Source organism: Lagopus muta, chromosome 3 (genome assembly GCF_023343835.1).
Source record: "Lagopus muta isolate bLagMut1 chromosome 3, bLagMut1 primary, whole genome shotgun sequence".
In the NCBI taxonomy this organism is placed as follows: Eukaryota; Metazoa; Chordata; class Aves; order Galliformes; family Phasianidae; genus Lagopus; species Lagopus muta.
This window is the reverse complement of record NC_064435.1, coordinates 46,785,614-46,800,302: the sequence shown is the minus strand read 5'-3', so window position 1 is coordinate 46,800,302 and position 14,689 is coordinate 46,785,614. Positions and strand designations below refer to the sequence as shown.

The 14,689-nt window shown below is 43.0% G+C and overlaps 1 protein-coding gene across 16 annotated transcripts in view; it reads left to right on the top strand.

The window, feature by feature from the left end:
- Positions 1–11: 11 nt before the first annotated feature.
- Positions 12–14,689, top strand: part of GREB1L (GREB1 like retinoic acid receptor coactivator) — a 128,508-nt gene continuing 113,830 nt past the window's right edge. For 4 of the 16 annotated variants that reach the window (XM_048938791.1, XM_048938796.1, XM_048938797.1 and 1 more), the window contains exon 1: positions 12–394. The gene's annotated coding sequence lies outside the window, so the exon portion shown is untranslated. Of the gene's footprint in view, positions 395–740; positions 1,032–7,105; positions 7,215–13,376; positions 13,463–14,689 lie in introns of those variants that run through there. The other 12 variants (XM_048938792.1, XM_048938784.1, XM_048938799.1 and 9 more) reach the window with 9 other exon arrangements.

Sequence of the window (14,689 nt, the reverse complement as noted above, 5' to 3'; positions counted from 1 at the left end):
GCCCTGCCGCAGTCACACAGAGCAAAGCTGAGCGCTGCCCCTCCGCTCCCTGCGAGGAGCTGCAGCCGCCATCAGGCCTCCCCTCAGCTCCTCTGCTCTGCGCTGAGCACACCCTCAGTCTCCGCCGACCCCCGGTCCCCGCTGTCAGAGCAGCGCAGGAGGGGCGGCACCTGCGGGACCGCCCCCTTCTCCTCCCTCCCTTGCCCTCCTCTCCCCTCCTCTCTTCCCGGTGGAGAGCGAGAGAGACCGAGACCCGCAGGGAGACGGCGGCGGGGCTGCCGAGTGGCGCTGCTCGCAGCGAGGGGGCGGCTTTGGGGAGGGGGGAAAAAAAGAAAAAAAAGTGAGGGAGGTGTGGAAGGAAAGCGTTCAAGTCCCGCTCTCCTTGCCCGGCGAGGTAAGGCAGCGGTTCGGGGCTCCCTTCGCGTTCTCGCCGCTTCTCGGGAAGGGCACAAAGGTAGCGGTGTGGAACTCGGCGCCACTCGCCCCGCGGTCGCTGTCACCGGCGGCTGCCAATGCGCTGCCCCGGCTGGGCTCCGGGCCGGGGACGGCGAGCGGCGTCCGTGGGAGAGCCGCGCTCAGAGCGCCGTGCGGCACAGCCGGCGGAGGTGGGCGGGGTGCGCGGGGGGTGCAGGTGGCTCCGGCGGAGGGCGGCGGGCAAGGAGCTCGGCTTGCGGCGTTGCCGCGCGGGCTGCAGCCGGCAGGGGGCTCCCCCCGCTGCGGGAGGCTGGACTGTGGGCGCGGGGTGCTGAGGAGGGCCGGGCCGGGCCGGCGCGTCTCGGCGCGGGGCTGAGGAGCGGTCCTGAGGGCACGGTACCGCTCGGCGGATTTGCGGTGGTAGGCCCGAGCTGCGAGGGCCTGAGCGCAGGAGGGGAAAAAAACCCACCACCAACAAAACGGCTCAAGTAGATATCGCTGCTCGAAAGCAGCTGACAGATTTATTAGCTGCGCCTCCCGCTCTCGGAAGCGTCTGGAAAGCAGTGAGACTTTGCCCTTCCAAACGCTCCTTGGCTCCTTTCTGAAGCGTCTGAAAGGTGAAAACTTTCTTTAAGCCGTCGGGTTCTGTCCATTGGTTGCCGTTTGGCTAGGCCACAGGGCTGCCCGCATTCTGCCGCGTTAGAATCATCGATGGGCAAATGCGTTTAAAGTGCAGAATGCTTCTGACCTACCGAGCCAAAAAATGCTCCTTGCTCCTTTTTCTGGGTAATTTTCTCCTTTAATCACCCCGAGGATGTGACATTGTAAGTATGACTGTGTTTGGCTTCCTTTGACACTTGCGACTTTGCCACTGAGTGACGTTTTTGGTCCTGAAGTGATACTTCAGATTCTCCGTGTGCCGTCAATGCTTTGTTATAAAGAGCTTTTTTTAAAGATTGCAATAAAGGCCCTTGGAGAATAAAGCGGACTTTATTTCTTGACGTCTTAGGAATAAATGAAGCATACGTTTTCCTTTGTGTGAATGAGGGAAGCCAGTAGGTGCCTGTTTCAGTTCAGGATGTAGCTCTGTGTGTGACAAGGGGAGGACGGCTCAGAGCTCTCCGTGCTGTTAAACACTGGATGCTTCACTGGGTTTGGCTTTTCTCTCTGGTTGGCCATACCAAAGAAAAATAAGGCTGTTTGTGTGAAACAAATCTTGCCCGAGATCTTTAACAAAAGAAGTTTAGTTATAAAAGCCCTGCGTGTACACACTGGTACTTTTTGTTAGTTGCTTTTGACTGGAGGGACGTAGCAACAACAACAAGTAGCAATGATGTTTTGAAAAGGCAGGTTGTAAGCCTAGGATGTGAGATTAAAGGGAATAGGAAACCCGAATACAGAGCTTTTAGTGGGTTGGTTCAGTACGTGATGCTTTGTAAGATCTCATGAAGGCATCACAGTGTGAAAAGTTGGTTTAGAATTCAGTAAAGCAGGTTGGTTCAAGGTCTTCTCCAAAGCATCCCTATTGGCATTGATATTTGATGGTTCAGTGACTCATATGTCAAGTATTTCATAGTTACAAGGAAGGAGAAAGTTTGGAAAGTAGTTAATTGCTGTAGGAAATAGGGAATGAAAGGGTTTTGAGGGGAAATCTGAAAAAATCTCTGTACTGCAAAGCCTACTACATTACAAATGCTGGGCTGTTCGTTCTCTGGAAAGCTTGACTTGGCATAATGTCAAAAATGTATTCTGGAAAACATTATTAGTGACAGCTTAAACATGATTTGATGAATTTCTCTATAATTTTCTGTGTTTTTAGGAAAATTTAAGGGGCTGTAAGGATTTTACTGAGGGATGTTTCCTGCTGTTTCTTTCATATCTGAGTGGTTTTTAAAAGTGCTTTTATGTCCTGTGTGGTTCTGTACCATATGTTTTGTATTTAATTCTTTGAATGACCACTGAAGTGCAGCCAACATTGGGTGAATGTGGCAGCTGTTAACTAGTGCTTAGCAATGGGGCACGATGATCAAGAGGGGAAGTGAAGAAGAGTACCATGTCTAATTGAAACTACAGGGGGCGGTTAGGTAGGTAGGATGTAAGTAACAAAACCTGGAGCTTGGACGTGATATTAAGGCATCACGTCTTTACTCTTGTAAAAAGGGTGATGAAATAGTGTAGAAAACACCTCAGCTTTTTGGTTTCAGAACTCAGTCATGTAGCCTCTCTGATTTGTTTGCATTTTGCTGGTACTTCACAGAATCACAGAATCACAGAATAGTAGGGGTTGGAAGGGACCTCCAGAGATCATCGAGTCCAACCCCCAAATACTTGCATGATCATTTCTTGTGCATGGCACAAAAGATGTGTTTTCCTTTGCTTCAGAAACAGAATTGTGAAGGCTGTTGAGAAGGCTGCCAAATGAAAGGGTAATAAGCCTTGACATTTTGACAATGTCTTCTAGAGAATTAGTCATGTGAACTAGACTTCATTAGAAACAATAACTGATTAAGATATCTTGGATATTCTGAAACATAATACAGTGGCAATCATAAAACGACACTAAATTTTTACCACTAATTGGCATGGTGGTTATGTTTTGGTTTTTTTCTTTTTTTTTTTTTTTTAATCCCCAACCTAACCTCATCTGGTTTCATGCTTTACTCTGTGTACACTAACGTGCACATTAATGTGGTGATTTTGTCTTGTATATTGCAAACACATCCTCCTACTGAGAACTCTGAAAATACCAGTTCTCTCCTTATCATGTGAAGGAAAATGAATTTTCATTTAGTCATGACTCGTTTGCAATTTTGAGCATGATTTATATAGCTCATGGTAATGAATTTGAACTAGCAAATAGGTAGTGAAATCTACCCAAAAATAAGGAGTTATGTTGTGAAGGTGCTTATAGTGGTGAATTATCCAGTAATGTTAGACTCCTACCATTTAAATAAAATAAATGCTCAAACAAACCAAAAAAACAACCAACCAGAGAAGACAACAACAAAGCCTCTGCAGAATGTCTGCTGGAGAAACCTGCAGGTGACAGAAAATTCAAACAGTGTTTATTCGTGGCAGTAGCAGCCACATTTTCTACTCTGCTATGGTTGGCTTGGGTGTCTCAAGTAGAAGTATGGAGTTCTTCTTAGAAATGACTCTAAAATAGAATTACTTTTGCTTTGAGTGACTCCTGGAACTGTGTCAGCTGGTTTGTGCTGTCTTACGTGGGCACGCTGTGATGTCCAGCTTCTGTGGAATTCTTCTGGGACCTGAGGCCATTGAGAATTGTGTAGATGAGTATTTTAATCGAAATATATTTCATGTAATTCCCATTGAGCTGGCATTTTAACTTCCATAGCACTGCAGAGGTTTAATTAAAAAAAAAACAAACCAAACCACGCGCTGTCTGAAGACATTACAGCGGGTTTGTCGAGTGCTTTGGTTAATTTGCATTTAATCAATGTGTATATATATTTAATTGCAAATATGGTACTAAACAAAATGTTGATAAAACAGAACAGACTTTAAGAACTGTATGCGGTGACATAAAATCACCAGAACAGTGGGATAGGTAGGGAACTGCTTAAGTCAGTATGACAAGATCTATAATAGGAACCTTCATTTAATATTCCCCAGGTAAGATTTCAGAGATGTTATTCTGAAGTAGTTTTTCAAACTGATGGTGCTATGAACAACCAAACTGTGTGGGCAGGCTTAAGATACTGTTACTTAAGAGATTACCAGACATCTGTCATGGTGGTTCCATGAACAACACTGGAGTGACTGGTTTTATAAAATGCTGTAGAAAGGTGCCCCGGTTCTTCATCTCCATCACAGTCTCCAGTAGCTCTGTTCAAGGTGTTTGGGGTGATCTGGGCAGAGCCCTCAGAGATAAGTGAAGGTAGTTCCTGAATATAACTAGCTTTAAAATTAAAGCTCAACCATGCATCTTGCCAAAAGTAATAGGACTTTCCTGGAATGTACAGGGTGAAGTTGTTAAGTTGTTAAGGTTAGTTAGAGAAAGTTAGTTAGAGAAAAATTATTCTCAATAGCTTAGTGCAGCTGGTTTCTATGCCATGAGGAATCTGGGCACCTACCTCTTCTACACTGGAGTCACTGGTGAAATAGGGATATTCAGATTGTGAGAAGCATTATTGTTGCCTCTTAATGCAACTGATGTCTCAGGATGAGGATCAAATGCAGCAAAACCTTGTGCTGGCTGTTGGTGATCTGTGGATCTCCATAACCAGTCGTGAGTGCAGTGGCTTTCTGCTGTTGCTATATACCTTGCTACTTCTAGTTTTCTGCTTGCTGTTTCTTTGGTGTGCAGCTGCATCTCAGTCTTGCTGTTCAGGAGATCATGCCATCTGCTTTTACTGCACCTGTTTCTGCCTCACTTAATCTCCCTGTGGCTTGTCAGCAAGCCCTCCAAATTCTGTCTTCCTTTAGAGCCTTACATGGCATAAGTCTTCTCACGCTTTCAGTCCACGTTGAGAATAGCCGTTTTGATGCACTGCTGCATTGAGAAAAGGTTAACAGCTTCCTGCCAAGGCCAACTATGATGGATGTGATTTTTAAGAATGTGGGGGTTTCCTAGTGTTGTCAAAAATGCTTCTAAAATTTATTTGTAGGGATAAGCTGTTCAAAAGTTGCCATTACTCTTCCTATCTTAATCTCTTTGAGGGGAAATTCTGATCTTGAGGACAGTAAGAAATTAGATGTAATAGGTCAGCAATGGGTACCAGCTCACAGAGGTGCAATTTTAAAGATGACTTAAAGGGAGAAGGCAAAGGCATCCAAGAGGACTTCAGTGCCCAGGACAGAGGTATGCAGAAGCACTGCTGAAGTATTTAGAAGCAGAATAACAAGCATAATGTGAATAATACATGCATTGTCATAGTCCTAGCTGCAGCAGTTTCAGCAGATCGTGAAGCGTAGCTTTCTGCCAGTTTTGTTTTGTTTTGTTTTTTTGGAGACTCAGCTCTCCTTTTCAAGTCTCTCAAGGAGAGGGAAGACGGCTTTGCTGCCAGATTGTTGTTTTTTTTCCTTCTCCCTCTAGGTCTGCAGTCACGATTTTAGCAGATGTGGGAGGCAACCTGGATTTGAAAGGCATCAAGATGAAAACATGTTAGCTGTTGGAAGCTTTTGTGTTGAGTTGCGGAATCTTTCAAAATGAAACAGCAGGACATGTAAATGCACAGATTTTTTTTGTTTTGCGGCATTAATTTAGTAATACCCTTATTACTTAGGGACCCAGTGTCATAATGGCTTGATGTCTTAATGGGTCGTAGTTCACTTTCTTTGTTCAGTGGTTGCTTTGTTAAGACGGCTTATGCTGGTATGAATGCACAGAGCATGTTCATGGTTGTGCTTGTTGTGTGACTAGGCCAGGAGTTCTTAATGTGTAGTAGAAATACCATGAGAAATATTTGAAGTTGTATGCCTCAGAAATTCTTAAATAAAAGCCATCACTAAAAAAAGCTTCAATTTTCAAAAGCAGATGTGACCTTGAGCCAGAAAAGCCTGGGAGGGAGCGTTCTTCTGGCTGTTCTCAGCTCTCATAATGACCAATGACGTGGTTGTTTCCTTGTATTGCCTTGTGCCTAATGGCTGTGCAGATAGATGCTTGGTTCTCCTATGTGGCTCAGCTGTCTGGCTTTCTGTCAGGCCTGATTTTGGGGTGATACTTGTGGATTTGGTGTAGGAAGAAGATATGTTTGTGGAAAGGGTAAAGCGCTCTCCCCCATGACATGGTGAAGGTTTGCATCTCCATTTGCTGTAGTAAATCCATTTGTGATTATGTGCTGTGACGTTCTGTGTGCCACCAGAATTTCTCTTGATGGGGAAAAAAAAAAAGCAAATCTGCATCATCTGTGTGTGCAGGACAGCTGGAAACTCCTCCTAATGTTGTTGCTTTGATGTCTGTTTGAAGGGAAAAATAAGGTTTGCTTTCTATCACAGCGTTTAAAGGATGCTGTCCCAGCAGTGTAATAAATGAGAGCTGGATCTGGGACTTGCATTCAGTGGAAGGCAGTGTTCTTCCAGATGTGTTTTAATTGAATTGTCCCGTGAAAATGGGCTCACCTTGGAATTCAGTAACATGCAGTTCAGGGGCTTCCAGTTGAAAAAGAGAGGAATGCAGCAGATGCTGCATAGTTCTGATATTGTGATGGCTGATGATACTGATATTCTTGAGGCTTGTGTTCTCTACTGTGATTTACTGCATAAACAAATACAGGATGAACCTCTGTGTGTAACCTTGACACATGACTGGATCTTTGCTTTGTAGTTCGTTAGTCGTTTATCCAAATTGCAGTAACTGTGTATTGGGAAACAGATTAAACATAAATAATGAAACATCACTTCTTTTTTTCTTTCTTTTTAACCTGAGAGAAAGATGAATTTTTTTTTCTGAAATTTTATTTTTAAGAAATAGAACTTCAATTCTAGTCCCCCTGACAATAACTGAGAGCCTTTACATCTAAATTTGTCAGGTTAAGAAGTCAAAACTGTTGATGGATGTCAGCCACAAACCAAAAGACATCAAAGCAGTGTTTTGTTTTCACAGTATTTCCAGTTTGGCCAAGCTTTCTGTGTGATGTTGGGCTGCATGACCTTTAGAGGTCCCTTCCAGCCTGAATTATTCTGTTTCTTGGAAAGTAGGGAGGTATAAAAAAAACCTCACAGAACTGGCCAGTGTTACCAGTTGGTTAGATGCAACTTCTGAAACAATTTATCTGGTCTCACAACTTTGGAAAGGGTTCCTGAGGAGCAGGCTATCAGCAGCATGGACTATTCTGGTAACCTTCTTTCTGCTTGCTGTCTTTCTGAGTGTTATTTCAGCTCTGGGCTAGATGTGCTTTCTGTATGTGATTAGAAATGCATACTGTTTTCATATCCAGTTGTATACATAAATGGAGAGATACTTTGAGTTATTGCTGCAGGTTTGGTTGTGCTGCTTCATGAGAACCTAGAAGTGTGGTGATGGTTGTGGCACTGCTGCTCATACATCAGTAGGAAGGCTATGGTGTATAAGCTTCAGTACTCCGTAAGAGGCTGTTCTGCTTGATTTGGGTGGAAGATCAAGCACCAGAGGAAAATAATGACACCCACTGGACTGACTTTGGTGCATTGTCTAAAATCAGTCTTTCTAGGTTAATGTTCATAATTCAACATTTTACTTCAGAGAAGCTGCAAATAAGCCCAGTAACGTATTTCTAATCCTTTTCTGGACTAAAATCACGCATAAGGAAGAGAGATTTGCTTATTTATTTCAGCTGGTCACTTCTACAGTTTTAGTAATCGGTGAGGTTTGAGAAATGCTGTTCTCTATAATTTCCCCTTGTGCATATTTCTAGGAACTGAGTTGTGTGTGTGCCCATACGTTTCGTTTTTCAGGATGTATTGATGTTTATGCGGTGGTTCAGAATATGGGTTGAAGTTTCAGTCTAGCTGAACATATTCCAGCAGCCAAGTGTGGGAAGAAGGGATTTGCGCTTCTTAGTTCCAATGGTGAAAAGAGGAGTGGTTGTCACTCCTGCTCCAAATGGTTATCTGAATAAACTGTGGGAAGTTGAGTTTTTGTTGAACACCAAAATAGCAACACAGCAAAGAAACAAAAGCAACAGCAACAAAAAACCACCAGCAAGGGAAAAAGGGGAGAAGAAGATCTGGAAATTGGCAATTGGAGATGGGATGTTTTTCAAGATATGCAGTTTTAGAAAGAAGTTGACCTGCCAGTTACAAGGGCTAGAGCAGAGCTGTTAAGATTCCTAACCAATTCTTTTTCCCAAAGGAGGGAGAATGAGTGTATTCCAGGCTAATGCTTGGAAGGAGGCTGGCCTCAGGATGTGTTCATTAAAACGACTCTGTCCTCCATGTTCCAAAGTGCAGTTTGTGCTGAGGGGAACTGATAAATCTCTCATTTAAAAAATGCATGTTGAAAATTAAATTTATTCTCTGTGTTGTCAGAGTGCTTTTCTGGTCTGGAATAAATCCCATAAACTGTTTCTTTCAGCCAGTGTGCGGAGATAAGAGAATACACTGGTGAGTCTTCCTGCGTCCAGACTATCATTATTTGTGCTGGGAAAAATAGGAGCCACTGCAAACATTTAGGGACAAAATAATGTAAGGGAACTGTCTTCTGCAGCATGTTGGTGTCAAACTGATGAGTAAATGGTTCAAGACAGTGTCCCTTATTATCCATAAGAGGGTTATTATTCAGATTGTGATTTTCTTTATTTTGAAAATGAGGCTTGCAATGATCTGTCTGACATCATTATTGGCTTTCCTTTACCTGATGCTCTGTTATTCCTTCTAACTTTCTACAGCTAGACTGATTTTTATTTAACAGAGCTTCTGGTCACTGTTCTTTACTCTTCTGTTTTCATTTCCTGGTTTCACTGGAGGAAAGCACTTGTGATTTCAGTAAATAAGAATTTGTATTCAACTGATCATAGAATCACAGAATGGCCTTGATTGAAAAGGACCACAACGATCATCCAGTTTCAACCCCCTGCTATGTGCAGGGTCGCCAACCAGCAGACCAGGCTGCCCAGAGCCACATCCAGCCTGGCCTTGAATGCCTCCAGGGATGGGGCATCCACAGCCTCCTTGGGCAACCTGTTCCAGTGTGTCACCACCCTCTGTGTGAAAAACTTCCTCCTAATATCCAATCTAAACCTTCCCTGTCTCGGTTCAAGACCATTCCCCCTTGTTCTATCACTATCCACCCTCACAAACAGCCGTTTCCCTTCCTGCTGACATTTGGGTTCTACTTGTACTACTAGTATATTACTTTCTTTTGAAAAGATAATTGTTTTGTATCAGACTAGAGGAGGTGAAGAATGATTTAGTTCAAGATAAAGAGTAGAACTATGTCTTTTATGTCATGGCAGTGCCATGTTAAGGATACCAGTTTGTGAGTATAAGAGGAAAACTTAGGAAACAATGATAAATATTTATGTAAAGCTATGGCATAGGGTTTGTTAATGTGATGGATTGTGTAGTAGTGCAGAAAGGGGTTTCTGTTGCAAGGGCATTTTTCAAAGCATTTACACTGATGCTTAGAAGAAACAAAGACATTGCAGCCCATAATTCATTTAATGTGCTGCAGACAAATTGCTAACACGCATTAGAGAAAAACTGTAGGTTTTTTGTCTTTTTTAGCCAAATTCTCATTGTGTTAGGAGAATTCTTATATCCATTTCTGAATAACGCTAGGTAACTTCATCACCTGTTTGATGAGAGAGAATAGATTAATAAAAAAGTGATTTCAGCTACAAGACTCTTAGTAATCAGTTATGAGGCAAGGGAAATCAGCTGAAAAAATGTTGAATCTGGTCATAAATTTAAGTGAATGACATTTTACTTTCACTCCAGTGCTCTGAGTCATTGTATGATATGGACTGTGGTCCTCAGAAGAGTTTTGCTTCCAGATTCTGCAGAAAATGTGCAGCTCCTCTATGCCTCTGTTGCTGCCTCAATAAAATGGGGATGATGTGGTGATACTAGGAGGCTTTTAAAGTGCTGTACGACAGTAATGATAAGGTGTTACGATTTTCTGTGACCAAGCCTAAGGGTCCTTAATTCAACAGCCCTGTCGTGACCTTGGGTCACTGTGCATCATGCTGCTGTCATGAAGCTGTGGACATATTAGACCACAAATTCTGTTCCTGGCATATGCCTGAACAGTTATTAATTTGCCTTTTGTGTTCAAATCTTCTGTTTAATTTGAATTAGCTTAGCTGTAATTGGAGTTAAAATGCTTTGGTCTCTGGTTTCTCTGTGAGGTCAGGGTGCTACGTGTGGACAGCCTGCCGGCTGTCCCCACTGAGGCTGTTTTGCAGCAAAATGGACTCTAAAGTCCAAGGCCCTTTGTCAGCGAAGCAGACTGTGTTTACCCATGGCAGTGTTGCTGCTCATTATCTACATCGTTGTCAAATGGTTATATAAAATACAGAGGGACGGGGGGCCAGGCTGTGTCTGCGAGGAGGGCTCTGGATTGCTAAAGGAGCAAATGCAGCCCTTGCAGGCTGCAGGCTGGCACAGCCTTTCCCCTTGCTCAGAGAAAGACTTGTTTTATTCTTGATGGTTTGGTTTTTTTGGGGGGGTTTTCTTTTATTTTCTTTTATTTTTTTTTTTGCCATATATTTTAGTAGTCTGAGTACGGTAATCCAGGCTCCAGCTTATATAGAATGGTTAGTTACCCAGCTTGTTGCTGAAGCGACGTTTTTTCTTTCGTGTTTAATTTCTGCAAGGGTTGTAATTGTAAACCTTATTTTATTGTTTTTATTGCAGATTATTCTTAGTAGGATTACCTTTAACTACATCTCCTTTGAGGCCTGCCTGTATGTCACCCATTTGTATAACACGAGGTCACACACACCAGTTTGTTCTTTCAGACAATTCAGAGCCGCTGCTTCTTACTCTGTTCCACTCCTCGCACTCTGTACTCCCTACAGAAAGACACTGTGGCTTTCTGCCCCTGGGAAGGAGATTCTGCAGATGTTTTCCAGTACCCCAGGTCGCTCATTCTGACCTAGGCTGGTTGCTGCACTGTGAATGCTCAGAGCAATCTGATTGTGTGCAGGCTGTATGCTGCCCTGTCTCAGGTGTCCAGTGAGGCCCAGCCCAGCCTGGGCCCTAATCCTGCCCCGGAGCCTGCAGGCTGCCCTCCTGCTTACACCCAGGCCCACTGCCCTCGTGCATTGCCCCTGAGCAGAATAAGCCCTCCTGCACTGCATCTCTCCCTTGAAAAGTAACTCAAGGCACAAACGTAGCGCCCCAGCGGGCTGAAATGTGTGTGTATCGGGGAGGAGGGGAATAACGAGTAGGGGAAGATTTATGCCTTCCTTTGCGCTGTTGCTTGGTAACAGAAAATGCCTCTTAAGCCTATTTTTGGTGAGAGGAGGGGTGAAACTTGATTCAGTGACCATCTGTCCCAAGCCAGTTGATTTCCTGTTGAGCTATCCTTTGTTTCTGTCAAACAATTGATTGTTACCCTTTGCAGATAAGGATACTGTTGGTGACATTGCCCTGAATCAGCAGGTTGGCTTGTGGAGACCACAAATCAGACCTACCACTTTTTTTTTTTTTTTCTTAAACGTTTTGGGTTTTGGTGTTTCTGAGGCCATTAACCGTGGTTTTTATTCATCTGTATTGCTCCCTCTTTCTTCCTATTGATTTATTTTCCTTTTTGGGGAATGTCCATCAGTACAGTATTAGAGTGGCACAAATTTAATTGAAATATTTTTTTTTTCAAGAAGTAATAATGCTCTTTAGGTAGTGTGAAGTCATTGGGAAAAAGCCAGTTTTGGCTGCGTAACCTTTTTGGCAGTGATGGGGGCAGAAGTTAACTGAAGTCACTATTGAAGAAATCCCTGCTGTTTCTTTGAAACAAAACTAAAGGTTTCTGTGTGGTTTTTTCTTTTTTTCTTTTTTTAGTTACAAATGAAATATTTGCTATTGTTCTTGCTTAATTGTTAGAAAATCATTCTCTGTTTGAGTATCTCCTGATGTTTGCTTAGTTAGTAATAGATAGATTTAAACTCTGATTAGATTATTTTTGTCATCTTTATTTATATTGCAAAAGCCCGTATTTTTCCTTTAGGTTTATGCATGCAGGGTATAAGGCATGTGCTCTGTAGCCACCTTTATTGATTAAGCATTCGCATTCTGTTGTTCTTCCTGCCTTGAATTACAACGTTCAGAGAAGAGGGCGATTCTTCGGTTATCAGCTGAAAAAAGAGTAAGGAATGTGTATCCAGAGAGACAAGTAATATCTGCGAAAGCTGAAGATACGTTGTCTGAAGCTTTTCAATATTGCCTTGGATATGTATTGAATTAGCATCTTTTTGAGCTTGTAGCAAGGTACCTGCTAAACACTGATTTTAGTGGATGTTGTGTCAGGCATACTTGTGGGTTTTCGTTACTTCCTTTTTGAAGTTGCATGAGATGATTAAAATCTGTGACTTTGCTTAATAAGAGTTTCATATCAAACCATGTCAGTGAGTCTGTGGTTAGACGTGTGATAGCACTGTGGCTTACTTGCAGATCAGCCACCTTTGTATCTTCCTTTTTGTTGGCTGTTTATAAACCTGAACCTCAGCCTTTTCCCCCTGTTGTTTTGTTGTTTGTCTGCCATATGCTATGATCTGGTATAGGAAGTGATCCACTTGAAAAGAACTTTTTCTAGGTTAGTTTTTCAGGTGTGTAAGTTCCTTGATCCAACACGCCAAGCTGAGGTGTGTGATGCAGTGATATGTGTGACTGGATATAATCTTTTTTTCATTAGTTCATGGCGAATGTATTGAGCTGTTTACACATATGAAGTTTCTGCTAAGTAGAGAAATACTGCATTAGGATTAGTTTGGGAATTTTGTTAATCGGATAGATGTACAGACAGTTTTTGTGAAACTAATTGGACAAGCATATTTGCTGCTTTCTCCCTTTCTTGTGCTAGAGATGAGTAGACAACATCAAGATATCTTTTAGCCATTTTATACTGTCTTGAAAACCCAAAAACATTTGTGTAACTGTGTAAATTAGGTTGTTGTTTGGGGCTAGGGAGTTTAAACTTTGCAAGGAGGGAGCTGTTCTGAATTGTCTCGAATGGATTCTTTTTCCTAATACCTGCAGAAATGAATTTCTTTGAAGGGGGGAAAAATTAAGAGAGCTTGAGAATTTTCTTTCAGGCTTGAAAATCCTGTCCCATGTGTTTTTTCAGGCATAGAATAGCTATCTTTCTGGCAAAGAGTAGTTATTTTTATGTTGCTAAGCTGTATAGCCCAAACTGCAGGGAACAGACTGAAGGTCCAGTTCTCTCAAGCAGGTGAGTCAGTGGCGCACGCAAATGACAGAGCAGTTAGGATTCTGGTTTGCCCCTATTTCCATGCTTTCCTGAGTTGCGTTGTGCTGCATTTCTTCCATTAAAACAGATCTCACGTGTCCTTTGTTCACAGATAAAAGCAGCTGCAGATCTGCTGTTCAGAGGGCGCAGCACCTGTGGCTTACCTTACATGCAGGAGAGCAGTAATTTGAGAGGCAGGTAGGAGACTGGCATCTGCTTGCATTCACCTTCTCATGTTGCTGTTGCAAGGATGCAATTATTTATGTATGTCTCTTGCCTTTTGAATGCAGTCAACCAGAGTCTGAGCTGTGTGTTTCAGTGCTGGAGCATTCTGCTCTGCTTTTCTTTGAGAAAGGGACACACGTGGGGTAGGGTTTTGAGTGGTAGGGTCGTGATCAAGTTGCTTTTCCATACTAGGTGAACTGATGTTAGCTCCTCGCGTATGTCATTGTTATAATGATCCTACTGCAACTCAGCCACCATTTACAGAACCAGTACTGGTGCTGTCCTTGATAAAAGTTTGAGAAATCTTTCTTTCCTGCGATATAAAGGCCTACTTGTGGTATGCAGGAGAGTGGTCACTGTATCAGTGAATTCTTGCTGTGAGAAGAATGGTGCTGTCCTATCCTCTCCAGCCCATACTGCTGTTTAGAAAACCATGTGCATCAAAGGTGAAAGTGCCAAGCTTCTCCCGGGAAGGTGCGGCTACCTGTACCAGTGGTAGGCTTTTCCAAGGGGAAGTAACTAAAAAAAGATTTTTATGGAATGTTTCTTTTTCCAGCAAATAGTTTTCTGCTGAAGCTTATCTTTGGAAAGAAAAAGAAGAAAGAAGCGTGAGCTTAAGGGAGATATGGTCAGCTACTTAATCATCTGTCACAGCCTTCTGCCTTAGAGGCTATTCCACAGGTGAATGCTTGCCTTCAGAATAGGTCTGGCCCTTGGGCATGCTGACTGTGCTTATCCTCCAGTCTTCGCTTTGTATTGGCTTGATTGCTGGCTGAGCTGCTCCTCATGGACCATCTCTGCTAGCTTAATTCACATTTCGTTTTAGGGTACTCAGTTTTCTGAAAGCAGGAGAATAGTCCATAGATCAGTCCTGCCCTGCATTGTGGTTCATCTCATGTGCTCCTTGATGGATGGTGAGAATGCTTAGTAGTGAGCAGCAGTCTTTGGGAGATTTTCTGGAACTGCTTGGAACAGCTGCCTTTTTATCGTTTGTAGTGAGAGAGAAGAATCCATAGAGAAGCTTTGTAGGGTTTAGATGAAATCAACTGATTTAAGTTCACTTTCATTTCTGCTTCTTTAGAGAAGAATCATTTGTAGAGCTGGAAGAGAATCTGCTGTTTTTGCTGGGGGGAGCCTTTCGTGGGTTTGCTAGGCAGGGGAGGGTGCTCTTACCCTGTTTGGTAGGCAGGCAGGGCTGTG